General features: G+C 36.8%; 1 protein-coding gene across 5 annotated transcripts in view; it reads left to right on the top strand.

Moving 5' to 3' along the window:
* ERBB4 (erb-b2 receptor tyrosine kinase 4) overlaps nucleotides 1-27,611 on the top strand; it is a 1,184,587-nt gene that overhangs the window by 798,380 nt on the left and 358,596 nt on the right. The window lies entirely within an intron of this gene.

Genomic DNA, 27,611 nt, shown 5'->3' with positions numbered 1-27,611 from the left:
ATAGCTCTTTTGATTCCTCTTTGCAATAGCCAAATAGCGTTTTTCCATTTTTCTTAATTAAAAAAAATTATAGGCCACTTTTAAAGTAATATTTCCCTTTAACCTAAGGCAAAAAATAGAATTTTCTTAGCTTATTTGGTCCTTATATTTACTATTTATTTTACTAGTAAAATTTTCCAAATAGGATACATTTGTATTAATGAAATATATCAAATAAATGTGTAAATCAAATGTTTATGTAAATATATGCACATGTTTAAATATGTGTTGGTCTTTAGTTTGATTATGAGTTTGTAAATTTTTATGTTGTAGACATTGCTAATATTAATGTTATCTTTTTTGGGTAAACTATGTGGTTTTTGAAGGAGATGTCCAGTTAATATGCTATCACCAAATGTTTGCACCATATAGGTTTAATGGTTGTAAGTAAATTTAACTTTGCAGATTATATATACATATATAAATAGTGAACTAGGAAATGTATTGCACCGCACCAGGCTGTTTTCACTCGGGGACGCCCCAGAGGGGGACGAGTGAGAACCTTCCCGACCCCAAGGGACCCAACCCTGGCAGCCGACCTCTACTACCCAACTGCAGCCACACTCCAGGCCTCTTTCTAAACACTCTGGTTGAGCCTCACACATGAATGAAGTCCCATGGAACCCAGATAATGAGGAACTTTGTCTCTATTCCTCCCAGCTCTGAGATTTTAGCAGCCTCTCCTTACTCGTCTTTCCCAACAATTGGAGGCTCTTGCAGGGTCAGGAAAATAAGATCTATTGTTACTGTTCTTGGCATATCAAATACGCCATGGTTAGCTTGTCAGGCTCTGCCCGTGCAGACGGGATACTCTCAGTAGCTTGCCGGGCTCTCCAAAGTTCCTCACTATCTGGGTTCGCGCACCAGTAACATCTCTATTACACTCAGCCTCAAGATTTTAGCAGCCTCTCCTTATTCGTCTTTCCCAACGATTGGAGGCTCTTTCAGGATAAAGGGAATGAGATCTATCATTACTGTTTTTGGCAAATCGAATATGTCATGGGTATCTTGCCAGGCTCTGCCATATGGGCAGAATACTCTTGGTAACTTGCTGGGCTCTCTGAGAGGTATGTATATATCTTTTACTGTATCTGGGATATGAATATGCCATGGGGAGCTTGCAAGGCTCTTCCTTGTGGGCAATAGACTCTTGGTAGCTTGTCAGGTTCTATTTATTGTTAGAAATAACAGGTTCAACTATTTATATATGTATATATAATCTACAAAGTTAAATTTACTTACAACCATTAAACCTATATGGTGTAAACATTTGGTGATAGCATATTGACTGGACATATTCAAAATCAACACTGTTTACTCAAAAAAGATAACATTAACAATATTAGCAATGTCTGCAACATGAAAATTTACAAACTTACAATCAAACTAAAGACCAACACATATTTAAACATGTGCATATATTCACCTAAATATTTGATTTACACCTTTACATGCTACTGGTGCCTGCTTGAGTAAATCGACAAGCAACAGGATGGCAGTGATACATACAGTGATTGCTTTTGTGTTCAGAAAATTTGGGTAGGTTTATGATTTGTTATTTAGTAGTGGCTACACTTAACAATGAATTATCATAACTCTAGAAAATGTCAGCAGGGTTTGTATAATACCTCCATCTATGTGTGTCAATAGCTCTATTAATGTAATTGCTTATTATTTCTATCCATAGCGATGCAAATAGAAAATTAGGATTAAAGATATTTGGTATAAAGTGATTGAAAGACTTATTTTTATGGAGAAAATGCTGAATAAAACACACTATGAACTTGCACAGAAGATAGACTCACAACTCAATAAAGAATATTGCCATAGGGACAGGCATTTTAGTTTACATTTTTAGACAGCAAATACTTGATTATTCAAAGTTATGTTCTGCTACATTGTTTTTGTTTAAATTGTTAAATTATATACTTTGATCCTATATTTAGGTCACCATATTATATTCAAAATTTCCTCAAAAAGATAGACTGCAATCCTATTTGACTAAACTGTTTAGAGTAATGATCCTTCTCTGAGAAAATGGAATTTTTGACTCAAAGATTAAATCTTTTGCTCTACACAGTGAATAGAGTTTAGTGAATCAACTTTCCATTTTTTTCTTTTTGGTCAATTTTCTATCTCTAAATAAATCTTCATGACAGGACTTGTTGTAAGGGAAAAATATTTAATGTAATATGAATAAATAGTTCTTTTGTAGCATGGTCTAGCATTGCAAAAAGAAAAATGGACAAGGTTTTTTATATGCAGATATAAATAGATAATTGTTTTTGAATTCAGGCATGATCAAAATTCATACCCAAATATTCTCCTTGAATAACTTTCATGTATGATGAAATAGCAGTACCATCCTTGAATTTTTAATTCAAAGTTCTCTAATTAATTCTAGGGATTTGTATAAACCACACTATAAAAGTAAAGTGATTAGTGATCCAGTATGTATGTCTTTCTTAAATGCTAATTTAAAACAATGAATGTGGGTTTCAAATGAGCCAGCAACCAAATACATAAATACACTCTTGGACAATACATAAATCTCTATTTTTAAGTGTAACTTCGGTCTAATTTCAACAATGCATGAAGATGATTTTTAAGAATACTTGTGTCAGATACTTATAACTCCTGTTTTTTAAAATTATTTTGTTGTTTTTGTTGTTATTGCTTTTTTGGCCACACCTGCAGCACTCAAGGTTTAGTCCTGATTCTATGCTCAGGGGTCACTCATTATTGTGCTCAGAGGACCACATGTCATGCCAGGAACTGAACCAGGGTCAGCTGTATACAAGGCAAGCTTCTTGCCCCTGTATTATCTCTCCAGCCACTCATTTTAATTATAAAAATTCTTGAGAGCAGGTATTTGAAGCCTCAGTATGATCACTAGAGCCTCAACAAATTTATGATTGTTAGTAATAAATAGCTTTCCTGTTAATGATAAAGAGGAAAATAAAATCATAGACTAATGTTCAGGGGTTATCCTTTTGGGGATAGTATTCATATTTTAATTTTTTTCTGAAAATTATTTAAAATTTAAGAGGTCTTTTAACTACAGAAATTCTCATTAAAATTATATCTCATTATTTAAATAAAATTGCTGACATAAAAATATTTCTACAATCTTCAGACAAAATGGATAAAGATCAAAATAACAAAATAATCAGATCAACTTTCCATTGAAGAAATAAACCCTAATTATATTTTCCATGGTTAGTTTTGAATTGAAAAATTTTGAAACTTTACTTTTTATTATAAAGAAATAGTAATAATGGCTTGACCCTTTTAATTAGATGATAAGGAAGAAAAGTCTAAACATGGCATGTCTTCCTTTAAAAAGTAAATCTTTTCAAGATGAATTGATATGCAAAATGCAACGTACATTAGAATATTATTCTTCCTTAAAAAGAAATTAATTTCTTAATATGCCACGTTAATAAACCTTGAAGACATTGCTCTAAGTAGAGAGAAAGATATAAAAAAAAAACCACTGGATGATTCCACAGTGAAAATTAGACACAAAGATGAAAAATATATTGTAAATTGACTGGGAGTGAGAGAGAATTAATAATTACTATTTAATGGATATATTGTTTTCATTTTACTCAGTAGAAAACTATGGGAACTGATGCTAGTGATTTTTGTGTAACAATGAAAATACACTGCCCCCAGCGCCATGTAATCCCATCAACAGCCAACATCCAGAGACTATAAAACCAAGCTCCAGAAGCACACGCTTCACGGCCTTGAGACATCTTATAGCCTAGTTCTCCCTCTGGGAGAACCTGTCAAGCTACCGAGAGTTTCCTGCCCACATGAGAGAGGCTGGCAATCTCCCCATGGCGTATTCATATGCCCAAACCAGTAACAGTGATGGGTCTCATTCCCCTGACCCATAAAGAGCCTCCAATGAGGCACTGTTGGGAAGGACAAGTAAAGAGAGCCTTCGAAAATCTCAGGGCTAGGATGAATGGAGATATTATTGAGACTGCGCGAGAAAATCAATGATCAACGAGACGATGATGATGATGATGATGATGATGATGATGATGTTGAAAGGCAATGGATATGATATCATGTGTATGGGTCCATAATTTATTTATTTTTTATTTCTTTTTAGTGAAGCAACTGATTCTTTATTAAATGAAATTTACTTAGACATAAAGAAAGGAAGGCAAAGAAAGCAAGTATGTGTTTAAGAGGGAACATGGAGCTCTCCATAGTGGAAAAAGCGAGCAGAGATAAATGTTCAAGAAAGATGCATGTTCAAGGGAGAACACAGACTTGAAGAGCAACCACAATTTAAATAATTAAATAAGGACTAGAGAGATAGCACAGTCTATAAGAATTTGCTTTTTATGTCATGTTACCAAGTCAGATTTGATCCTTGGTGCCTCAAGTAGTCCTCTAAGCACCATCAGAAGTGATCCTTGAGCACAACCAGGAATTAACATTGAGCACAGCTCCTAGTAGCTCAAAACTCCTCATAATATGATACAAAAGGAAATTTAATGGATGCGTATACAGATATATTTCATGGAATCCTAATATGAAGGGATTATCAGTTACAAACAAATACATGATGTTCTACTTTTCTCCACATTGTAACAATAAATACCTCTCTATATAAAGTCTGCAGTCATTCTCCTGAGAATATGTAGATAATTTAGAATAAGAGTTGAAATTCTAGCTTAAAAAAATTAAATGTTATCAAATGAATTTACATTTACTCAGATACCAAGTTCCTTGATTTGGAACAAGCTCCTTATTAGCTAGAAGGTATATTGATTTGGAAAACAATAACAACAAGAACACATAAAACCAAGATCATATGTTAAGAATTGTTGCAGGTGACTCATGTGAAATGAGGAGAAGAGAGACAGCATCCTTAAGAAGGAACTCTTCTGCTTCTCTCTCTACCCATATAGGTCACCCAGGAAGGGTCTGAGAAAAATCTAGGACTGATGAAAATAATCAACGAAACAATATGTTGTACAGACTTCATGTCTTACCAGCCCCTCGCAGCAGTCATCAAACTGTGCTTGGAGTCCACTTGTTCTGCATGATGTGGCAAATGATTTCTGTCACCAAATTTCTCATGGAGCTGTGGATAGACTGGAATAAGGGATTGCTCTTCTCAGGAAAAAAGAAAGCAGTTCTAGACCTTTGCCCAATGTTTCAGGCCCATCATCTTGACAGAAAAGAATTGGTGGAGGAAATGAGTAGTGAAGTAAACCAGCTTTATTTAGAGATTATGAGGATTCAAGGCTGGTGGCAGGTGGGGTGGGCGGGTTGGGGGGAGCTGGAGGGTGGGGACACTTTGAAGAGAGAAGGTAGGCTTTTCCAGATGCAGAGAAAGCTAAAATTTCACATCACAGGTGGAGAAGAGAATCACCCCCCAAGAATGGGAAGGTGTCCTGCTTGCTTTGCAGAGTTGTTTTTATAGGTTTTCTCCCAAGCTGCCCCCACATGGGGTTTTCTATCTAGATAAGAGTCCACTGCTATTGTTGGCGGAAGGACTTGAAACTTTGGATGGTCCACCTATGTTTCTATCACAACCTTTGCCCCTTCTGGAGCTTCTCTGCAGAGGGAGTCTAACCGTCTCTGGGACTGTGTCGGTGTTAGCTAGAGTCTTATTCGGTCTCAAGCTCCTGTGTCCACAAAGTAGCTCCAGCAATAATATTTTTAGCAGATTTAGGGTTGGTGACAGTAGCACTGTAGCACTGTCGCACTGTCGTCCCGTTGTTCATCAATTTGCTTGAGCGGGCACCAGTAACGTCTCCATTGTGAAACTTGTTGTTACTGTTTTTGGCATATCGAATATGCCACGGGTAGCTTGCCAGGCTCTGCCATGTGGGTGGAATACTCTCTATAGCTTGCTGGGCTCTCCAAGAGGGACGAAGGAACCAAACCCAGGTCGGCCATGTGCAAGGCAAACGCCCTGCCCGCTGTGCTATCATGACAGTAAGTTCTTCAAATTTCATCTCAGTTTTGTTAAATCGCAAGAATTTTTTGCCAAGAAGATCCCCTCTAACTACTTGCCTGTTTCAGTTCTTACAAAAGTTGTATGAAGTGCATTGAATTGAGTCACTATGGCCCTATTATATTTTTCAGATTTCTCTTTTATAGGCAGAGTGATTACATATGTATCTGCCATGTCCTGCAACCATCCTTAACAAAGCTCATTATCACTCATGTCCTTATTATTTAAAAAACAGAATGGTATCCTGGAACTCAACTTTAGTACTTCAAGTACACAGTATTTTGTATATCTCTTAAATTTCCCATCATTCAGGGAAAGGTAGGAAGATATGTTTTCTTTTTTCTATTTAAAACATTTGCAGAAATAAAGCTTTGCAAATGTCTTCCTTGTCCAATTAAGGATCTCTTACTAAGTGACTTTTATTTCAAAGATTGAAGCTGAGGTGAAGAGAGAATGCTGGTTAAACTAGAAAGCTGGGTTGCGAACTGGCATCTCTGCAGGGTCTAGAGAAAGATGCATAAGGAGATCAAACTGCTAACCCACTTAGCAATCTTTCAAGCCTAGATAGTTGCAAGCAGCTGTACGCAACATTCATTTAATTCTTTGCTGCCTCGCAAGAACAAATTACATTCTATTTAGAGGTGATTCTTTTGGCAATTGTAGTTGCTCTTTCTAAGCAGGGGAGGAAAAATGGAAAGGAAATTATGCAGTGACATTTCTCTTCAGGTTCTTTTTTCAGTATAAGTAAGAGTAATTTATAGAATGGGACTTGATTAAAAATACACAAAGGAAAAGTTATCTCAAAATTAGATGTCCTGTTTAGATGTCCTGATCAACCACTTTTTATTCTTCTGCCTCAACATGCTTTATTGAACAAAGGTCTTAATATAGTTCTCTTTTGGGGAAACATTTTATATAAAAATAAATTCAAGCTCTGCTCAAGATGTATAATAAAGTATTAACCACTACGTAAAACATATGCCGATGTTTGTTTTTCAGAACAAAGTTTCTTTATTAAGAAAAATGCATGCATAAAGCAAGTTTTTCAACAGTCATAGAACGTTGAACGACTACACTGTTTCTTCATTTCTAAATTTCATGAAGCTGCATAATTTTACACATTTGCTCTGTATTTTTAGTGGAATAAACAAATATTTACAGGTTTCAATAGCTTTATACTTCACAGACTTATTATCTGATTTGATTTGGCTTGATTCAGTAGCAAGTGATAAATTAACAGCATATGGTTCTTTTGCATGCTTATGAAATAGATCATTTCTGTCGATCAATACAGTGGACCCAGTGTTATGAGGGGATAAAATCTCAAGAGAAGTAATCAGCAATAGTAAATTTATTTTCATATGGGTCTTTATATGATATTTATTTTTTAAAATTTAATCATCATCAGAGAAGCATAGTTTGTCACCATTGTGTTAATGTACAAATTATACCTCCATTCCCTTAAAATACCAAAAATTCTCAACAACATTACTTAGGGAAATTCTATTTCTTTTCCAACACCCATGAAAACATTTCTCTTTCTAAAGGAGGGGGAGGGTGGGATTATCAATCATCAACTAGAATCCCAACTGTGATTCTAGGCCAGTTTGGTAGCAAGTTCAGAGCAAGGATGTGAGGTTGCTATATATGCTCAGTTCCTGTAATGATGGGACTTCTCAAGACACCCCAGAAGTCTGGGGTGCCCCAGAACTATACCTGAGGATGCTGGGGGTCTAGGAGATTCCAGAATTAAACCTGGGTTTGGGGTATGCTAGGCACGCACCCTGTTCACTGTACTGTCCTTACCCCTCTGTTCTTTATCTCTTACAATAAATTAGGTATTTTGTGTATTGGTTAAGCAATGGACTCTGGACTTCAGATAATTCCAGGAACCAATCTAGGTCCATCTCAGACATATCACTTCCTGTGTGACCTTGGGCAAGTTATTAAGCTTCTCTGACCTCAGCTTCTCTATCTGCGTGAATACATTTCTTCTGAGGTGTCGTGGGAAATAAATTGCCTAGAATGATACCGAGCTACACAATGAAATTGCATTACATTTAATCTATTGTTATTTAATATAATAGCTGATAATGACTGATTTTATCTGGAATATTTGTATTTTCAGTTATAAAACTAAGCCAGCAATATGTATATTTTTTTTAGAAAACGGGTCACTATCACTGTCACTGTCACTCCGTTGCTCATTGATTTGCTCGAGTAGGCACCAGTAATGTCTCCATTGTGAGACTTATTGTTACTTTTTTTGACATATCGAATATGCTACAGGTAGCTTGCCAGGTTCTGCCGTACGGGTGAGATACTCTCGGCAGCTTCCCAGACTCTCCAAGAGGGGCAGAGTAGAAAACAGTAACAAAAATAATGACAAGTAGTGAGTAACTATTTAAACTTGATTAATTTATCATGAAAGGAGGTAGAGACATATGCAGTTATTCTGAAAGTCATATTTATTTCTTTTCTTTCTCTTTTTAAAATAAAATATATGTTATATTCAAAATCTGTCTAGAATTACATCAAGAAACTTCAGTGAAATATATTGTGGATGAAGCTATGATTATACATATATTATAATCCATTACTCTTGAATTTTACTTTTTGTATGTGAACTTCAAAGGCAAATTAATAAAAACATTTTAAGCCAAGACCTTTTAGGTTTATTACTCACTGTAATGCCTTTTTGGTCACTTTCTTATAACCTCCATCAATTATAAATCACATTTTCATTCTGTAGGCTTACTATGACATTTTAGAAATATGCCTGTTTGTTAATGTGGTTGCTTTTATTTTAAGTGTTTCATACTTCCAATGTCACACTTAAAAATCAACCAAATTTGAAAGTGTGTGTATATATATATATATATATATGTATAATACATAGGTGTATACACAAATGTGCACACATGCACTCACACATACACACATATACACACACACACACACAAGTAAGCCCTTTGGCAGGTTAAAGAATCATAGGAGTGTAAGATGAGACTTTGGGCTGCTATACCTCAGAAGGGGTTGTTTAATATCATGTCAAGAAGCTACCTAATCTTTTCCAATTTGTTGCCCATTTTTCTTTGTTATCTGTCTCAGTGATGTCTCATCTCTCCAACTGACTGCTACAGGCTAGCAATCTGTAACAAAACTCGGTCTCAATCTTACATAGAAAAGATTAATGGCCTTGGCCATAATTATAAAGTCCCAAACCACAGACATTATAAGACCTTTCAAAATTTACTTCAGGTGGAAGAAGATGGGTTATCACCATAGTGGGAAGTAAGCTCGTCTCTGAGAAAAGGAATTATTGAGTTATTCAATCTTGGTGATCGACCCCATTTTTAGTATTGTGAGGAATTGTGTGGAACTATTCCTTCCCTTAACAGCTTGTAATAATTCCATCCACCTCAGTTTTTCCCTAGTGATTGATTTTTTTTAATTCATCAAGGAGATAGATATATTATTGAACTGTCAGTTGTATCAGTCAGGTGAATACAAAGACTGCATATGTGCGTGTGGAGATCATTCCATATACAGATAATGGGAACTGCTTTATACATATATCAGAATAGAACCAGTACATTGCTTCTCAAGTAATGGTTCCTCCGAGAGAACAATTAGTAATAAATATGGGAATTTTGCTAAATTCCTGACCCACTTGCTGAAAACTTCTCTATCTGTGAACCTGATCTTTCCAGCTCAGAGATCTTCTGTTGCACACACACACACACACACACACACACACACACACACAGAGAGAGTGTTTTTAGAATGTTGCAATGCACCCTTTAGAATATGTGATGAAATAAAAAGAATAGATTGTCAAAGAACTATTTAGCCAAAGAACTAGATACTATCACAAATATGCTGCGAAATGTCAGCTAATAAATGGCATAGTATTGATACAATGGTGGAGGATAGAGAGTGATGAGGTTTTGATAGAGGAAAGGCAGAGGGGTTTAGGATAGAGAGAAAGAGAAAAAGGTGGAAGAGAATGAGTTTAGGGGTAGTGTCACTGTTCTTGCGTGTCACTGACCCACTTTGGTAGCCCTATGGTGCTGAATCACCATAAAGAAAGGGACAAATGGGGCCTGAATCACTGTACAGAGAGGGACAAATGAAGGAAGAAGGGGGGAACACCAGGCTGGTTGGTAATCATTGGCCATTTATTCAAGTCTTCAGCATTAGTTATAAAGAAAGCATGGAGGGTGAGGGGTAGAAATTACACATAGGTGTCACTGAACATTCCCATAAACAATGAACAGATGTAATACACTTCATTCAGAGAAAGTTCTAGGAGATTTACTCAAAGACAACATTTTATCTAAGTACTCAATACTCTAGATTACTAGTAGATCTGAGCTTATGCTAAATATAAGGTGGTATTTATCGAGCTAAATTTAAGAGATGACTAAAACAAAAATCCTTTATTCAAACAATGTAAATTATATATAGGGGTAGACAGATAATAAAAGATATTTAAGTGAAACATAGTATGTTATGATGGAATACTTGAGGAAAAATGAGCTTATACAATAGAAATGAGTTTGGACAGTTAATATACCGTACAGAATTATAGCCAGTGATACTGCATCACAGACTTTACAATTAAGAAACTAGATATTTAATGTTCTCATAATAAAAAATTATTTTTAAAAAACGAGTGAAGTTCGGTGCTGGAGTGATAGTACAGCGGGTAGGGCATTTGCCTTGCACGCGGCCGACCAGTGTTCGATTCCCAGCATCCCATATAGTACCCCCAACACCACCAGGGGTGATTCCTGAGTGCAGAGCCAGGAGTCAGCCCTGAACATCGCCGCCGGGTGTGACCCAAAAAGCAAAAGAAAAAAAACAAAAAACAAACCAAAAAATGAGTGAAGTTTAAAAAACATTAAGTGATAAGGTAGTCATTATAAAATCCACAATAGAAATTCTTTGCAGTGTATAAATGTATATACCACCCATCCCCACCCCTTGTCTCTTGGCGCCCCTGGCCCCTCGATACTCTTAGCTGAGTATCCTGCGGGGTCTGAAGCATTTACTTTGAAAATATAGAATGCACCACAAATAGCTTACCAGGCTCTGCTCTGCTGGTGGGATACTCTCAGTAGCTTGCCAGGCTCTCTGAGAGGAATAGAGGAATCGAACCCAGGCCAGCTGCATGCAAGATAAACACCCTACCCGCTGTGCTATCGCTCCAGTCCAACTTGAGACAAACAAAAATATACAAACATTTTTAATGACCAAGCATGATATATATATGTATATAAAAAATGGAACATGTGCTATAAAGGGACGAGTTCCTAATTTCACTTAAAGAATGCTATTTTTTAACCTAGAAAATGGGATGACTAATGGTATGCATAAGAATTGTGTGTATATTCATCCAAAAAAAAAAGCAACCAGTGTTGGTGCGGGTGTGGGGAGAAAGAGACTCTCCTTCACTGCTGGTGGGAATGCCAACTAGTTCAGCCCTTTTGGAAAACAATATGGACGATTCTCAAAAAATTAGAAATTGAGCTCCCATTTGACCCAGCAATACCACTCCTGGGAAAGTATCCCGGAGAGACAAAAAGGTATAGTAGAAATGACATCTGCATTTTTATGTTCATTGCAGCACTATTTACAATAGCCAAAATCTGGAAAAAAAAACATAGTGCCCAAAATCAGATAACTGGTTAAAAAAGCTTTGGTATATCTACACAAGGGAATACTATGCAGCTGTTAGAAAACATGAAGTCATGAAATTTGCCTATAAGTGGATCAACATGGAGAGTGTCATGTTGAGTGAAATGAGTCAGAAAGAAAGAGACAGACATAGAAAAATCGCACTCATATGTGGAATATAAAGTAGCAAGATGAGACACTAACACCCAAGAGTAGTAGAGATTGAAACCAGGAGGTCTGCCCCACAGCTTGGAAACTGGCCTCATATGCTGGGGGAAAAGGCAGCAGAGACAGAGAAGGGAACGCCTAGTAGAGAATGTTGGGAGGACCCACTTGGGTTGAAAGCTGAGTACCAAAAGTGGACTATAGACCAAACATGATGGCCACTCAATACCTCTATTGCAAACTACAACATCCAACAGGAGAGAGAACAAAAGGGAATGCCCTGCCGCAGAGGCAGGGGGGGGGTGGTGGAGGTTGGGGTGGGGGTGGTTGGAGGGATACTGGAAACATTGATGGAGGAGAATGGGCACTGGTGGAGGGATGTAAACTAAATATAAACATGAAAGTTCATAAGTTTGTAACTGTACCCCACGGTGATTTACTAATAAAAATTAAAGAAAAAAGAATTGTGTGTATATTAAGTGAGATACTATTTTACTGCATTTAGTCTATGAATTCAAGTGTGAAAGTGCTCAATAAATGGTAGACAAAGTGATTAGACTACTTATTATGTATTAATTGGCTAATGCAGTATAAATCATATTTATATAAAATTTAATAACTTAATTAACATGTATAAAGAAGGGAAACTTAATTAAAATGTATAAAGAAGGTGGTATATACATTTATATATTATTGTATTATATTATATGTATTATAGAATATAGAAAATATATAAAGCAGACTCAACTTCCTGAGAATAAAACAGATAGGTATAGTATGACTACTAAAATTGATACTGGTCTCATGAACAATTTAAATGTGCCTATGCATTGATACTCACATAAAATACCATTTCACAACCAAAAATGCAGCAACTTTATTGATCCTATTATATTTTATATTCATATATTTGACTAATGATTTTATGTACTGCATGCTTTTGAAATATGAATAGTTGTCCTATACATGAGCAATTGTTACCTCTTCAGATTTGTGTGATTTGCAAATATGGTAAACATCTACATCTTTCAATTATTTTGCTCAATTCAGTGACTGAAAGGCCAAATATAATAGATATGTACAGAGGCCTTCAGCACACTGAGAATTTGCACATAAATATAGGCCAACCAATGCATCAATCCTTTTATCAAAGGTTCTGATATATGTGTCAATCATTTTAAAATGCACACAATTCTTCCAGTTCCTGATAGTATTTTTCAAAAGAAAATAAAGACAGGATGATGTTCTTTCTGATTCCAAATTATTTTTTATGAACTACAAATATAAAAAGATTACATGTAACTTGTGATATCTTAGTGTTTTCATTTAAAATATATGTTGATCTCCTACATATACCAGAAAAATATTCCACAGGAAAAAACAAATGACTAAATACATTATGGTATTTATATTTTATTGAAGGAAATTCCACCGACAAATAAAAATCCAATGTATTTAATATCACCTGAAAATATTTAGATGATCTATACAGTTTTGTGAGCTGCTAATTATTTGGCAGGCCACGAGGCTATATAGATTATTAAACAATTATATATAATATATACATATATTCATTTAATGTCTCTATACAATTTTTTCAGGTGATATTTATTTTATTTTTTATATATCATGCATTTTGTTCATCTTATACATTCGAACACATTTTATAATTAAATTTAGAAAGCCCGTCTAGCACATTTCACAACAGTGAACGTCAGAGAAGATCTCCCCTAAAGGTAGCATCTGTATAAAGCATGTTAGCAGCTGAACTATTGGATAATGATTATTAGAAAAATAGGAATCTAGAATGAAAAACAGAGGGGTCTTTTGTGGAAAGTGTGTTTTGTGTAGTCTTGAAAGATCAGAAAATGAGAGTGAAAGGAGTGACCCAATAAGACAATAGTGGGAGATAGATTTTAAGGGAAGTAGGAGAGAACCAAGTATTATAGGATCTTTCAGCCCCTTAAGTACTCCCTTCCAGATCCAAGAGATAATAAAGGGGTTAACAGTTGATTGCATGTAGCCAACCAATGGCCCCTTAGGAGAGGATTCTAAGAGATCCCCCACAGAGCTGGGATCACTTTAAAGGCCCAGTTTGGCCCTAGGTGTGGTCCAATCTCCACTCCCTGTTCCTATCTGACCAAAAAATGATGTTAAGAGATTCCATTTTTTTGCATGGTATTAGGTCAAGGTCTAAGCACATTCTTTTGCATGTGGTTGTCCAGTTGTGCCAGCACCATTTGTTCAAGAGTCTTTCCTTGCTCCACTTCACATTTCTTGCTCCCTTATCTAAGATTAGATGATCATACATTTGGGGTTGTGTGTAGGGATATTCCACCCTGTTCTGTTGATCTCTGGCTCTGCCTTTGTTCCAGTATCATGCTGTTTTAATTGTTACTGCTTTGTAGTAGAATTTGAGGTTGGGGAGAGTGATGCCTCCCATTGTCTTTTTCCTAAGAATTGCTTTAGCTATTCATGGCAATTGTTGTTCCATATGAATTTCAGGATTGCTTGATCCATTTCTTTGAAGAATTTCATGGGTACCTTTATAGGGATCGCATTGAATCTGTATAATGATTTGGGGAGTACTGCCATTTTGACAATGTTGATTCTCCCTATCCATGAGCAGGGCATATGCTTTCATTTCCTCATGTCCTCTTTTATTTCATAGAGTAGCGTTTTATAGTTTTCTCTGTAGAGGTCCTTTGCCTCCTTAGTTAAGCTGGTTCTGAGGTACTTGATTTTCTGGGGCACAATTGCAAACGAGATTGCTTTTTTCATGTTGCTTTCCTCTGTCTCATTATTTGCATATAGGAAGGCCATAGACTCTTGGGTATTGATTTTATAGCCTGCAGATTTACTGTATGTCTATTGTTTCTAAGAGTTTTTTGGTAGAGGCTTTAGGATTCTCTGGATATAGTGTCATATCATCTGCAAATAGTGAGAGTTTGATTTCTTCCTCTTCTATCTGAATGCTTAATATCTTTTTCTTGCCTAATCACTATTGCAAGTACTCCCAGTAGTATATTGAACAGAAGTGGTAAGAGTAGATATCCTTGTCTTGTCCCTGATCTTAGAGGAAAGGCCCTACACCATGCACAAAAGTCAGATCAAAATGGATTAAAGACCTCAATATCAGACCATAATCCATACGGTACATTGAAGACAAGGTTGGCAAAACCATCCACGATATTGAAGCTAAAAGTATCTTCAAAGATGATACACAACTGAACAACCAAGTGGAAACAGGAATTAACAAATGGGACCATATTAAACTAAGAAGCTTCTGCACCATGAAAGATACAATGACCAGAATAAAAAGACAATCTACAGAATAGAAAAGAATATTCACTCAATACCCATCTGATAAGGGGTTGATATCAAGGATATATAAGGCACTGGTTGAATTCTACAAGAAGAAAATATCCAACCCCTTCAGAAAATGGGGTGAAGAAATGAACAGACGCTTTCTCAAGTAAAAAAATACGAAGGCCAAAAGGTACATGAAAAAATGCTCTTCACCACTAATCATCAGGGAGATGCAGATCAAAACTAGGAGATACCACCTCACACCACAGAGACTGGAACGCAACCAAAAGAACAGAAGCAACTGCTGTCGGCATGGATGTGGGGAGAAAGGGACCTTTCTACACTGCTGGTTGGCATGCTGACTGGTTCAGCCCTTTTGGAAAACAATATGGATGATTCTCAAATAGAAACTGAGCTCCCATTTGACCCAGCAGAGGCAAAAAAGTATGGTCAAATTGACATCTGTACTTGTATGTTCATTGCATCACTGTTTACAATAGCCAGAATCCTGAGTGCCCGAGAATAGATGACTGGTAAAGAAACTTGGGCACATCTACACATGGAATACTATGCAGCTGTTAGAAAAGATGAAGTCATGAATTTTGCATATAAGTGGATCAACATGGAAAGTATCATGCTAAGTGAAATGAGTCAGAAAAAGATAGATAGACATAGAAAGATTGCACTCATCTGTGGAATGTAAAATAACAGAATGGGAGACTAACACCTAAGAATAGTAGAGAAAAGTACCAGGAGGTTTGCTAGAGGGCTTGGAAACCAGCCACACATTTTGGGGGAAAAGGCAGCTCAGATAGGGAAGGGAACACCAAATAAAGTGTGGTTGGAGGACCCGCTTGGAATCGGCTGGAAGTAGACTATAGATTGAACATGATGGCCACTCAGTATCTCTACTGCAAACCACAGCACCCAAAAGGAGAGAGAGAACAAAAGGGAATACCCTGCCACAGAGGCAATGTGGGGTGGGGGGGGAATGAAGGGGAGGTGGGAGGGATACTGGGATCATCAGTGGTGGAGAATGGGCACTGGTGGAGGGCTGGGTATTTGAGCATTGTATGACTGAAACACAAGCACAAAAATATGTAAATCTGTAACTGTACCCTCATGCTGATTCACTAATAAAAAAAAAGAGATTGCATTTTTGCTTTGAGAGATAGGAAAGTTTAATGGGACTTTTAAAGCTAATCTAATTTGATAGATGGGGAAAGTGTTAAACCATTTTTTTGCAGGGTGTTGGAATGATATGACCAACAATTAAATTGTGGACATGTAAATATTCAAATATTTATAATTTGTACAGATGGAGATATATAGTAGCACGGTAGCACTGTTATCCTGTTGTTAATCTATTTGCTTGAGTGGGCACCAGTAACGTCTCCATTGTGAGACTTGTTGTTACTGTTTTTGGCATATCAAATATGCTACAGGTAGCTTGTCAGGCTCTGCCATGTGGGCAGGATACTCTCGTTAGCTTGCTGGGCTCTACTAGAGGAATGGAGGAATCAAACCCAGGTCGGCCACGTGCAAGGCAAACGCCCTACTGCTGTGTTATTGCTCCAGTTCATATATATATATATACATATATATATACATATATATATATATAGTAAGACATAGAGTTAGCAGCTGAAAGTATAAACCTATAGAGCTGGAGAGATATTGCAGCAGATAAGGCCCTTGCCTTGCACATAGCCAGCCCAGGTTTGATCCCAGGCATCCAATTTGGCTTTCCAAGCACCCTCGGGTGTAATTCCTGAGTGCAGAGCCAGGAGTAATCCTTGAGCATTGCTAATGTGGGTAAAGAAAACCAAAATCAAAATGCATAAAGCCTATGAGCTACAGGATCTGGGCTGGAAATGCAAGCTTTGGAGGATGTCAGCCTATTGGAATTATATGAGGATTAACTGAGTACATAAGTGCATGAATGTGTATTTTATAAGAATTGTGCGTATATTTACATATCTGTATCTGTTGTGCTTAAAAAGTTCATGGAAGGACCACTGGTGTGTCTGAAGGAATTGTGCCTTGCAGATCTCTGAGGACATGTGATTCAGATCAGAGCATCTGAAAATATTTCTCACAACTCCATTTAACCTAAGAAAATTTTCTGTAACATTGGGCATATAGGTATATAAAATAGATATTAAAAATAAAATATTCACTAATAATCATAAAAAATATTTTAAAACACACTTTAAAAAGCTTTCCCATGGAACTGGTGGGCATCATGTTAAGTGATATTTGCCAAAAACAAAGATCAGATGATCTCTCTCATCTGAGGTATACAGGGGAATGAACAAGCCAATAGATAATGTCAAATGACCCAAAGAAGTCTGGGTCCTGGAATACAGACAGAATTTCAGAAGGGGTGTGGTAGCTGGTCTGGTAGGACCCCACTGGGCCATGGCTATGGAATCTCAGACCGTTTGGTGGTAGTGAAATGCGGTGACTGAGAACACCAAGACAGTGAATGCCGACACCATTGGGAACACATTGCCTGAACTATAATATTTTTTAAAATGTTTTTGGGCCACACACAGCTATGCTCACAGCTTTCTCTGGACTCTGTGCTCAGAGATCACGCTTGGCAGGGCTTGGGGTACCATTTGTGGTATTGGGGATTGAACCCAGGTCAGCCACATGCATTACTATATCTCCTGCCCTCTGTAATTTTTAAAAAGTGTGCCCACAGTTAAAAAAGTTTTGAATTTAGATTGACTCCTCTGTGGAGGAAGCTCTTGTGGTTAATTTTCAGATTTATCCTCAGTACTTATCAACTTTTCTATCATCTTCTCATTGTAGTTTATTTCAAATAACAACAAATCTCACTGTCTACTAAAGGTTTTCTAGATTGTGCCAACCTTTATTTATATATTCAGAAAAGTGTTTGTCATTGAGTGGAATTTATTCTATTCCACAGTTGGTAGAATTTCTAAATTCTACTTGGTGCTACCAGCTATAAGCAGTGATAATTAATGCCATCTAATTATTTGATTAGGAATGAATGCTTGACAGTATCAACTATGTAAGCTTTTAGTTTTTCTGGGAAAATATAATCCTTCCCTATAATTTAAGCCATTTTGTGTTATTGATTGCATGATTCTTTCTTATAGCATTTAGTCCCTTTTCTATCATTTTCTTTGAAATTTTATTTTCTACTGATTATAGCTGTCTAGACTTTGAAGGTGTGCTCAAAAGACTATAGAATACATGGAACAGTAAAATAATAGCATTGTATAAGCTTTTTATGTTCGACAAAAAATAAAATATATTTAGTTAATGTGCATTTCTTTTTGGAAGAATGTGTATCACCTGTTTCTCACCTCACCCTGTCTAGCTTTCTGTTTGCACCTGGGGGTTTCTACCACGCTCATTTTTCCTGTAGTTGGATTTGTATTATCAGAGTGCCCCAGAGGGAAAGAATGGAATTTTGCTAAGTAGGCTAATTGCTTTCAAACCTTTGCACATGTTTTTGTATGCCATATTAACTGGTCAGTTCATTAACTGTATGAGATCCTTTCATAGGTGGTTCTGAGGGAGATGTGTATTCTGTCAGCCAACAGGTGAGCAGTAGGGAGAAGAGACTCCACGGAAATAACTGAAAGCAGTGATTCAGACTAAAGTTGGCATATCTCACACTTCTCTTCAAAATTAATTTTGATCATCTGAGTATGAATGCTACTCTAAATTCTTCCATGGTAGAATGTTTGACAGTAGATGATGATGCTTGTAGAAAAATCAAGTTCAATGACGATAATTTTTCATTATTTAAAATATTTTAACTGTTCGGACTGTCATGTACTGCTAACTTAAAATAATCCACCTATTAAAAAATAATTTAAAAAATCAAGTTTGTCATTCCTAGGTAGTAAAAACAATATTCCATCTTTTCCTAAACAGTGAATTATGTTAAGGTTTTAAGGCTTCCCTTTCAATAAATAGTATTCAAATCATAGGCAAGATAGGAAGATTTAATTGGGACTGGAGGAAAACTGTGAGGTTGATTTACATAACAAAAGTGGGAAAATGAATAAACACATGACAATGAGAACTGCCAGACAAAAACAATGGGGGGGGGAGTATTAACATCTGATAACAAAAAGCAGTTTCATACAACAGAGCCATAGTAAAATCCTACTAATACAGAGTTCTTTTGAATCATTATTCCTTAACTATCATAGAGGAGTTTTACAATAACTTAAAGCTGAAAAGGTGGAAAAAAAACCTCATGTACATTTTAGGACTGCTGAGAACAAAAAATAATGTGATTTTATGGAAGTGTGCCTTCCTTCTAAGAAATGAGCATTGGCATATAGTGTGCCCCTAGAGATTTAATTCAGAACATTTTGTTATCAAGCGTCTGGTCAGCACTAAGGTTGTCTCAGAATATGGCCATAATGTTAACAGAGTTTTGAGTTATAAACTGAACAATTATGCCTTGTATATATTTTGCCCTTGGAAACTGCAGCATCAGAATCCCTTGTTATTTTAAGAATAGAAACTCCAGTACCTCAGTACAGACTGTGAAGTCGACATTTTCTACAAGCTACTCATTTGGGGATCACTATTTTGAGGGGAATCATAACCCCAAACACTTTTCTGCCTCCAAGCCAAATCATTTCATTTCAATATGCAAAAACTTTGAGCAATTTCATAAAAAATGAACAGAATAAACACTGACCTGTGCAGAAGATTTTCAGGACTTTTATCAGTTGGCACTTCAGCTACTAATTATACAAACTGCCCAAGAGATTCAACCCAATTCATTATGGTCTAAAGAGTTTTGCTCATCTGTGATGCTATCACTGATTAGGTTAATTTTTGAGCCTGGAATTCTTCTTGCCTTCACTTCTTTCCTGGGCATCTAATCATTTAAGCTCAGTGGAACTTAAAATCTTTCTTCTTCATTATATGCCTACCTATATTTTAGAAAATATTGTGATTATGGTATTTATTTATTTTCCCTTATATCTGATCTTTGATAACTATGAGAACAAGGTCCTGACTATTCAATATTTTATCCCCTGACCACAAAAAGGGACTGGCTCAGCGTCCTTTTAACAGATGTTCCGTTTCCCTATATTTCTTCTTTTGAATTATCTGATCATGAAACAGATATTATTCTCTTACTTTTCCCCCAGTAAAAGTAGTTTTAAGAGGTCAAGACTGCCAGATTTTAAATGGACTGAAAAAAGAATCCAGGGCTGTAACTGCATCGCCTTTAGCTAGAGGCATTTTGAGGATATAATCTTTTATGGTTGTCAGGGACTTCATACTTTGTAACTCTTCAGCTGTCCTGGCATATTTCTCAGAGAAAATGGTACAGAGGTACATACTAAATCCCCTCTCGGCTGTCAGACAGTCACACAAACAAGCAAAACTTCTACCATGGATTTATGACTCTTGCAAATATCAAAGTGGCTCAAGGACTCTAGTTCCTAAAAACTGAAATCAGAATCTGTTACATCTGCTGGCCAGGCATAAAAGATGCTCTTAGTCATGTTTGTTCACTTTTACCATGAATATTGCATTGTTGAAATACAGGTGATTGTGAATTCGAATATAGCGGTGGAGCAACAATCAGGACATTTTCAGAGATTAAAATGTCTGATGACATAAAGGAAATATGACTTCAAATTCTTATTTTATTTTCTACTTTACCTCGTTTATTAAGTCACAATGACAGGAGGTGGAAATATTAATTTAAAGAATGATGCTATCACTAAGCTGAATGGAAATGTCAGCTTTTTCACTTTTAAATTAAAAAGTGGCATGTTTTTTCTCATGTAGTTTCCAAAGAATTTATCAAAGCCAATAGGAGAAATTAATGACCAAGCAGACAGAAACATGGGGATAGATTTGAATAGAGACAAGCAAAACCTTAGTGCACAAACATTTCTATCATTTTTGTAGGCTAGTATTTAATTCCTCTTCTTTCCTATCTCCATTTAAAAAGCATACTACTTAAGAAGTAGTTTGAACAAGTAATGTATTCTAAAATAATAGTTTATGTACAGCCTCTTGTCCTGGTGAAATCAGTCCTCCCAAAGATATTTGGTACCTGAAAATTGAGGACTCAAGAGAAGTTCCAGGTAAGATATCAAACTATAGTTAAAGTCCTTTTCTTTTGCTTCATATTGAGATAACAAAGTATCCTTTGAAGACCATACTTGTCTTCATCACTAAAATTCTCTGGGTGATCTTATTTATGATGCCACATGAATACATTTTAACTAGAAACAGATAGACTGCGAAGCATTAGCAAAAAAGTCATTATGCTAGAAATGATCTAGTTCAGTGTTTCTCACACAGGACCCATATGGTATCTTAGTGGGTCCCCAGAAGGGCATAGGTGAAAACTATATAAATGGGGGTCCACAGCATAAAACTAGGGAGCTAATCAGTTGTTAGAAAATGGGTAGGTGGAGTTTGGAGTAGGCACAGGAAGGACACAGTCCCAGAAGGAGAATATGTTTAGAAAAAAGTCTGAGAAACCCTGTCCTAATTCAGGCAGGCTTCATTCATCTCTCTTTTCCTGAGTTTAGGGACTGTTAAAATTACTTGGCTTTTTTGATGAAACCTAGTATAGAGGAAGAGTAGACAGTATAGTCAAAACTTTATCTCTTCAAAATAAGAATTAGCTTTAATTCTAGTTTTTTAAAAAAATAGTAACCACATCTATTGTAGTTTGATATTTAACTTCCATACTTAATATAATTTCTATTACTGATGAAAATAGTGTTGACAAGAAATTCTGAATATAAGGAAGATAAGGCAGGGCTTGCAGGAAGTTTTAATTTTCCCATTTCAGATAGATTATTTCCATGGAAAGTCTTTATCAACCTGCTCATCTTTTGTCATTTTCATCCAGCAGAAAGTTTGAAAACAAATTTGAAAAATGCATTTAGATATAGGCCATAAAACTGTATTATCCAATCATCTATAATAATCGAACTAGCATTGCAAGCGTAAAAGCATGGAGAATGTATTTATAAAGAATCATTTCTTGGGGCTGGAGCAATAGCACAGTGGGTAGGGCATTTGCCTTGCACGCGGCCGACCCGGGTTCTAATCCCAGCATCCCATATGGTCCCCTGAGCACCGCACCAGGGTGATTCCTGAGTGAAGGGCCAGGAGTAACCCCTGTGCATCGCCGGGTGTGACCCAAAAACCAAAAAAAAAAAAGAATCATTTCTACTCTGAGTTTTTCATCAGATATTTTGATACTTCATTGCAACAACTCAGTGAAAATAATATAAACACAGTACTATTGCACAATTTTGGAATGAAATTTGAGTGAAATGACACAACAAAGGGTCTACGGGTTGAAGATAATGATGTCAGGGCAAACAAAATTGCTATCATGGAGGTATATGTTCAAGCATAATTTACCTAGAAAAATAAAATAACTGAATCATTAAATGTGGACAAGTGACTTTCCTCTTTGTTTTCTAAAGGTGGTAGAAATAAATGACGGATTAAATCCTCATATAAAGAAAATTATCATTAGTTTTGGACTGGAGCAATAGCACAGCGGGTAGGGCATCCTTGCACACGGCCGATCCAGGTTCGATTCCTCTGTCCCTTTCGGAGAGCCCAGCAAGCTACCAAGAGTATCCCATCCACACGGCAGAGCCTGACAAGCTACCCTTGGCATATTCTAAATGCCAAAAACAGTAACGACAAGTCTCACAGTGGAGAGTTACTGGTGCCCGCTTGAGCAAATCGATGAGCGACAGTGTGACAGATCATTGGTTTCATTTTTGCGTGGTGGATGGGTGGGAGAGTTGTTTGAGGCTTTGAGACCTCACTGGTGCTTGAGACTATCCCCTGCTTTGTGCTCAGGGGTCACTCCTGGAAGTACTCAGAGTACCATATAGTTCCAGTATGAAATTGGAGGTGGCCACATGCAAAGCAAAAACTTTTTTTAAAATTAATTTATTTATTTTTAATTAGTGAATCACCATGAGGGCACATTAACAGATTTATACACTTTTGTGCTTATACTTCCCTCATACAAAGTTCGGGAACCCATCCCTTCACCAGTGCCCATTCTCCACCACCAGTAAACCCAGCATCCCTCCCACCCTCCCCAATCCCATCTCCCCCCACCCCACCCTGCCACTGTGGCAGGGCATTCCCTTCTGTTCTCTCTCTCTAATTAGCTATTGTGGTTTGCAATAAAGGTGTTGAGTGGCCACTGTGCTCAGTCTCTAGCCCTCATTCAGCCCGCAACTCCCTTCCCCCACATGGCCTTCGACTACATTATAGTTGGTGATCCCTTCTCTGAGTTGCCCTTTCCCCAGAATGTGAGGCCAGCCTCCAAGCCATGGAGTCAACCTCCTAGTACTTATTTCTACAATTCTTGGGTGTTAGTCTCCCACTCTGTTATTCTATATACCATAGATGAGTGCAGTCTTTCTATGTCTGTCTCTCTCTTTCTGACTCATTTCACTTAGCATGAAACTTTTCATGCCCATCCACTTAAATAAAAAATTCATGACCTCCTATTTTCTAACAGCTGCATAGTATTCCATTGTATAAGATATACCAAAGTTTCCTCAACCAGTCATCCATTCTAGGGCATTCGGGTTTTTTCCAGATTCTGGCTATTGTAAACAGTGCTGCGATGAACATACATGTGCAGATGTTGTTTTGATTATACTTTTTTGCCTCTCTGGGATATATTCCCAGCAGTGGTATTGCTGGGTTAAACAGGAGCTCAACCTCTAATTTTTTGAGAATCGACCATATTGTTTTCCAGAAGGGCTGAACCAGTCGGCATTCCCACCAGCAGTGTAGAAGGGTCCCTTTTTCCCCATATCCTCTCCAACAGCGGTTGCTTTTGTTCTTTTGGATGTGTGCTAGTCTCTGTGGTGTGAGGTGGTATCTCGTGGTTGTTTTGATCTGCATCTCTCTGATGATTAGTGATGTAGAGCACTTTTTCATGTGCCTTTTGGCCATTCGTATTTCTTCCTTGGTAAAGTTTCTGTTCATTTCTTCGCCCCATTTTTTGATGGGGTTGGATGTTTTCTTCTTGTAGAGTTCAACCAGTGCTTTATATACCATTGATATCAACCCCTTATCTGATGGGTATTGTGTAAATATCCTTTCCCATTCTGTGGATAGTCTTTGGATTTTGGTCACTGTATCTTTTGCGGTGCAGAAGCTTTTTAGTTTAATGTAGTCCCATTTGTTGATCTCTGTTTTTACTAGATTGCTTAGTTCTGTGTCACCTTTGAAGATAACTTTATCTTCAATATCGTGGAGGGTTTTGCCGACCTTGTCTTCAATGTACCTTATGGTTTGTGGTCGAATGTTGAGGTCTTTAATCCATTTTGATCTGACTTTTGTGCATGGTGTCAGGTCAAGGTCTAAGCCCATTTTTTTGCATGTGGTTGTTCAGTTGTTCCAGCACCATTTGTTGAAGAGACTTTCCTTGTTCCACTTCACATCTCTTGCTCCCTTATCAAAGATTAGATGATCATACATTTGGGGTTGTGTGTAGGGATATTCCACCCTGTTCCATTGGTCTATGGCTCTGCCTTTGTTCCAGTACCATGCTGTTTTAATTGTTACTGCTTTGTAGTAAAGTTTGAGGTTGGGGAGGGTGATGCCTCCCATCGTCTTTTTCCCAAGAATTGTTTTAGCTATCCGTGGGCGTTTGTTGTTCCATATGAATTTTAGGATTGCTTGATCCATTTCTTTGAAGAATGGCATGGGTATACTTATAGGGATCGCGTTGAATCTGTATAATGCTTTGGGGAGTATTGTCATTTTGACAATATTGATTCTCCCTATCCATGAGCAAGGTATATGTTTCCATTTTCTCATGTCTTCTTTTATTTCATGGAGTACCATTTTATAGTTTTCTTTGTAGAGGTCTTTTACATCCTTGGTTAAGCTGATTCCGAGTTACTTGATTTTCTGGGGCACGATTGTGAATGGGATTGCTTTTTTCGTGTCCCTTTCCTCTGCCTCATTGTTTGTATATAGGAAAGCCATGGATTTTTGCGTATTGATTTTGTAGCCTGCAACTTTACTGTATAAGTCTATTGTTTCTAAGAGTTTCTTAGTAGAGGCTTTGGGCTCCTCTAGATATAGTATCATATCATCTGCAAATAGTGAGAGTTTGATTTCTTCCTTTCCTATCTGGATTCCCTTGATCTCTTTTTCTTGTCTAACAGCTATCGCAAGTACTTCCAGTACTATATTGAAGAGAAGTGGTGAGAGTGGGCATCCTTGTTTTGTGCCTGATCTTAGAGGAAGGGCCCTTAGTTTTTCTCCATTGTGAATAATGCTTGCCGTAGGCTTGTGGTAGATGGCTTCAACTATCTTGAGGAAAGTTCCTCCAAAACCCATTTTGGTGATCAATAGATGCAGAGAAAGCATTCGACAAGATTCAACATCCGTTTATGATGAAAAGCAAAAACTTTAAGTCCTGTCTTTGATCCTGTTGTCTTCATATTATGGCATTAATAGATGCTTCTGTTTGAGGGTGAGTGCACAATGAAAACTTGTAGCAAAATCTCATAATGGCATGTTGCTAGTTAAGATGAAGTTACTTATACTTTGTCTTTGTGTGTGCATTATAATATTTGTTCCCAACAGGGTGAAGTATGCTATGGTACTTTGTCAAGAGCTATAAACAAAATTTCTAGTAATAGGACTTTATATATTGGATCTAGCACTAATGTATCAGATCTGGGATGGTAAATTGAAACTGTGCAAGTAATGAAGTAATATATAGTCCAATGAACAGGAGAAAATTGATAAAAATAAAGTGTCTGATTTTTCTTAGCTTTTTGTTTTTCTTTTTTAGCTCCAAACTAGTTAAAGAATGATAATCCATAGAAGAATGGTAATTCTCTGCCCATTTAGAAGTAAACCAGATAATGTATTAACCCCAAACACAATTAAGTTATAGATTAAATTATCATCTTTTAGATATTGTCCATTAACACACCTCTCAACGGTTCTATGTAAAGCATTTTTGCAACATGCATAAAGGAACACAGTAACATTAGCTACTTTCTTATAAAAATTTGAACCTAAATTTTTCCCTCTTTCCCACTTTGTCTCAGTGTCCTTTCTAATTTCCGCTGGTATAAATCAATTTAGATTTATTAGCTTTGTACAAAAGAACTCCAGTAGGTTTTTAATAATAATTATCATTATCACTGATTAAAGTTATATTGTTCAGGCCAGATGGAGTTCTTTTCCTGTCAGCTAGAATGAGTTTGCATTATGCAGTTATAATGTGTTTGGATCTAAATAAACAGATGGCAGAGTGACAGGATATTATATGCTGGTGATGTCAGCAACAATGCCTCACAAACAGAATTGCTTTAAATAAACTCGTTTGTGGCAAGGATCATGATGGTTTTAAGAAGGTGAATGGAAAATAAGTGTTAGATGAATCTGGACATTGTACTGTTCATTTACATCAGAGTTGACCCTAATGGAAAGTGTGAAGTTCACCCTGGTAATGTATCAGTTGAAGCTATCCTTTAATTTTGAAAACATTTCTCATAATAAGTTTACTCAGACAATTTCTTAAAGAGAGAGGATGAGAGAAAAATACAGAGAGAGAAGATAGAGATAAGAGAGAAGAAGAGAAGAAAAAGAAGAGAGGTAGTGAAGGGTGAGAGAGAAGGGAGTTTAGTCTTTAATATATTTCCATATATTAACTTTTCATTAAAATAAACCTTTTCTGTAATGCCATAGCTTTGTGCCCCCAAAAGTTTAGAATCTATGAAACAGCAAAGAAAGTCATCAAGCATTATTTCTTCTGCAAATATTTTCTGTTGTGTGGCTATGACATTGTTTGTGTGGGACAGTTATATTTATTGAGTTGAATATGCAATGAAGACCATTTCATAAACAAGAGGATTAGAATTTGTCAGGATAAATGCTTATATATATAAAAAAAAGGTAGTGTCAATAAAAATACTTTCAGAAAATAGCGAATAATTGAAATTCGGCAAATTTTTGTTTGCTTTAATGTAGGTTTTTAGGGGAGGCGGGGTGTACACAGCTGTGTTCGGGGCTTATTCTGGCTCTGGCTCTGAACTCAGGGATCATGCCAGTGGGCACAGAGTGCCAAATGTGGTGCTAGGAACTGAACCAGGGCTGGCTGCATGCAAGGTAACTGAACTCTAGTCCCTGTTTTACATTTTTATGTTTTGTTTTATTTTTACAAAGATCTGGACTGTTTTTATTCAGATTATTTTGGGGGTTGTTTGTTTTGGGCCACATCTTGTAGTACTCAGGGCTTACTGCTGGCTCTGGGTTCAAGGATCACTTCTAGTGGGCCCAGGAAACCATGTGGGTGCTAGAGGTTGAAGCATGTTGGCTGTGCGCAACTTACGTACACTACTTGATGTACTATTGCTCCAGTCCCATGTTC

The sequence above is a fragment of the Sorex araneus genome, chromosome X (genome assembly GCF_027595985.1).
Source record: "Sorex araneus isolate mSorAra2 chromosome X, mSorAra2.pri, whole genome shotgun sequence".
Taxonomy (NCBI): domain Eukaryota; kingdom Metazoa; phylum Chordata; class Mammalia; order Eulipotyphla; family Soricidae; genus Sorex; species Sorex araneus.
This window is presented reverse-complemented; position numbering and strand designations above follow the sequence as displayed.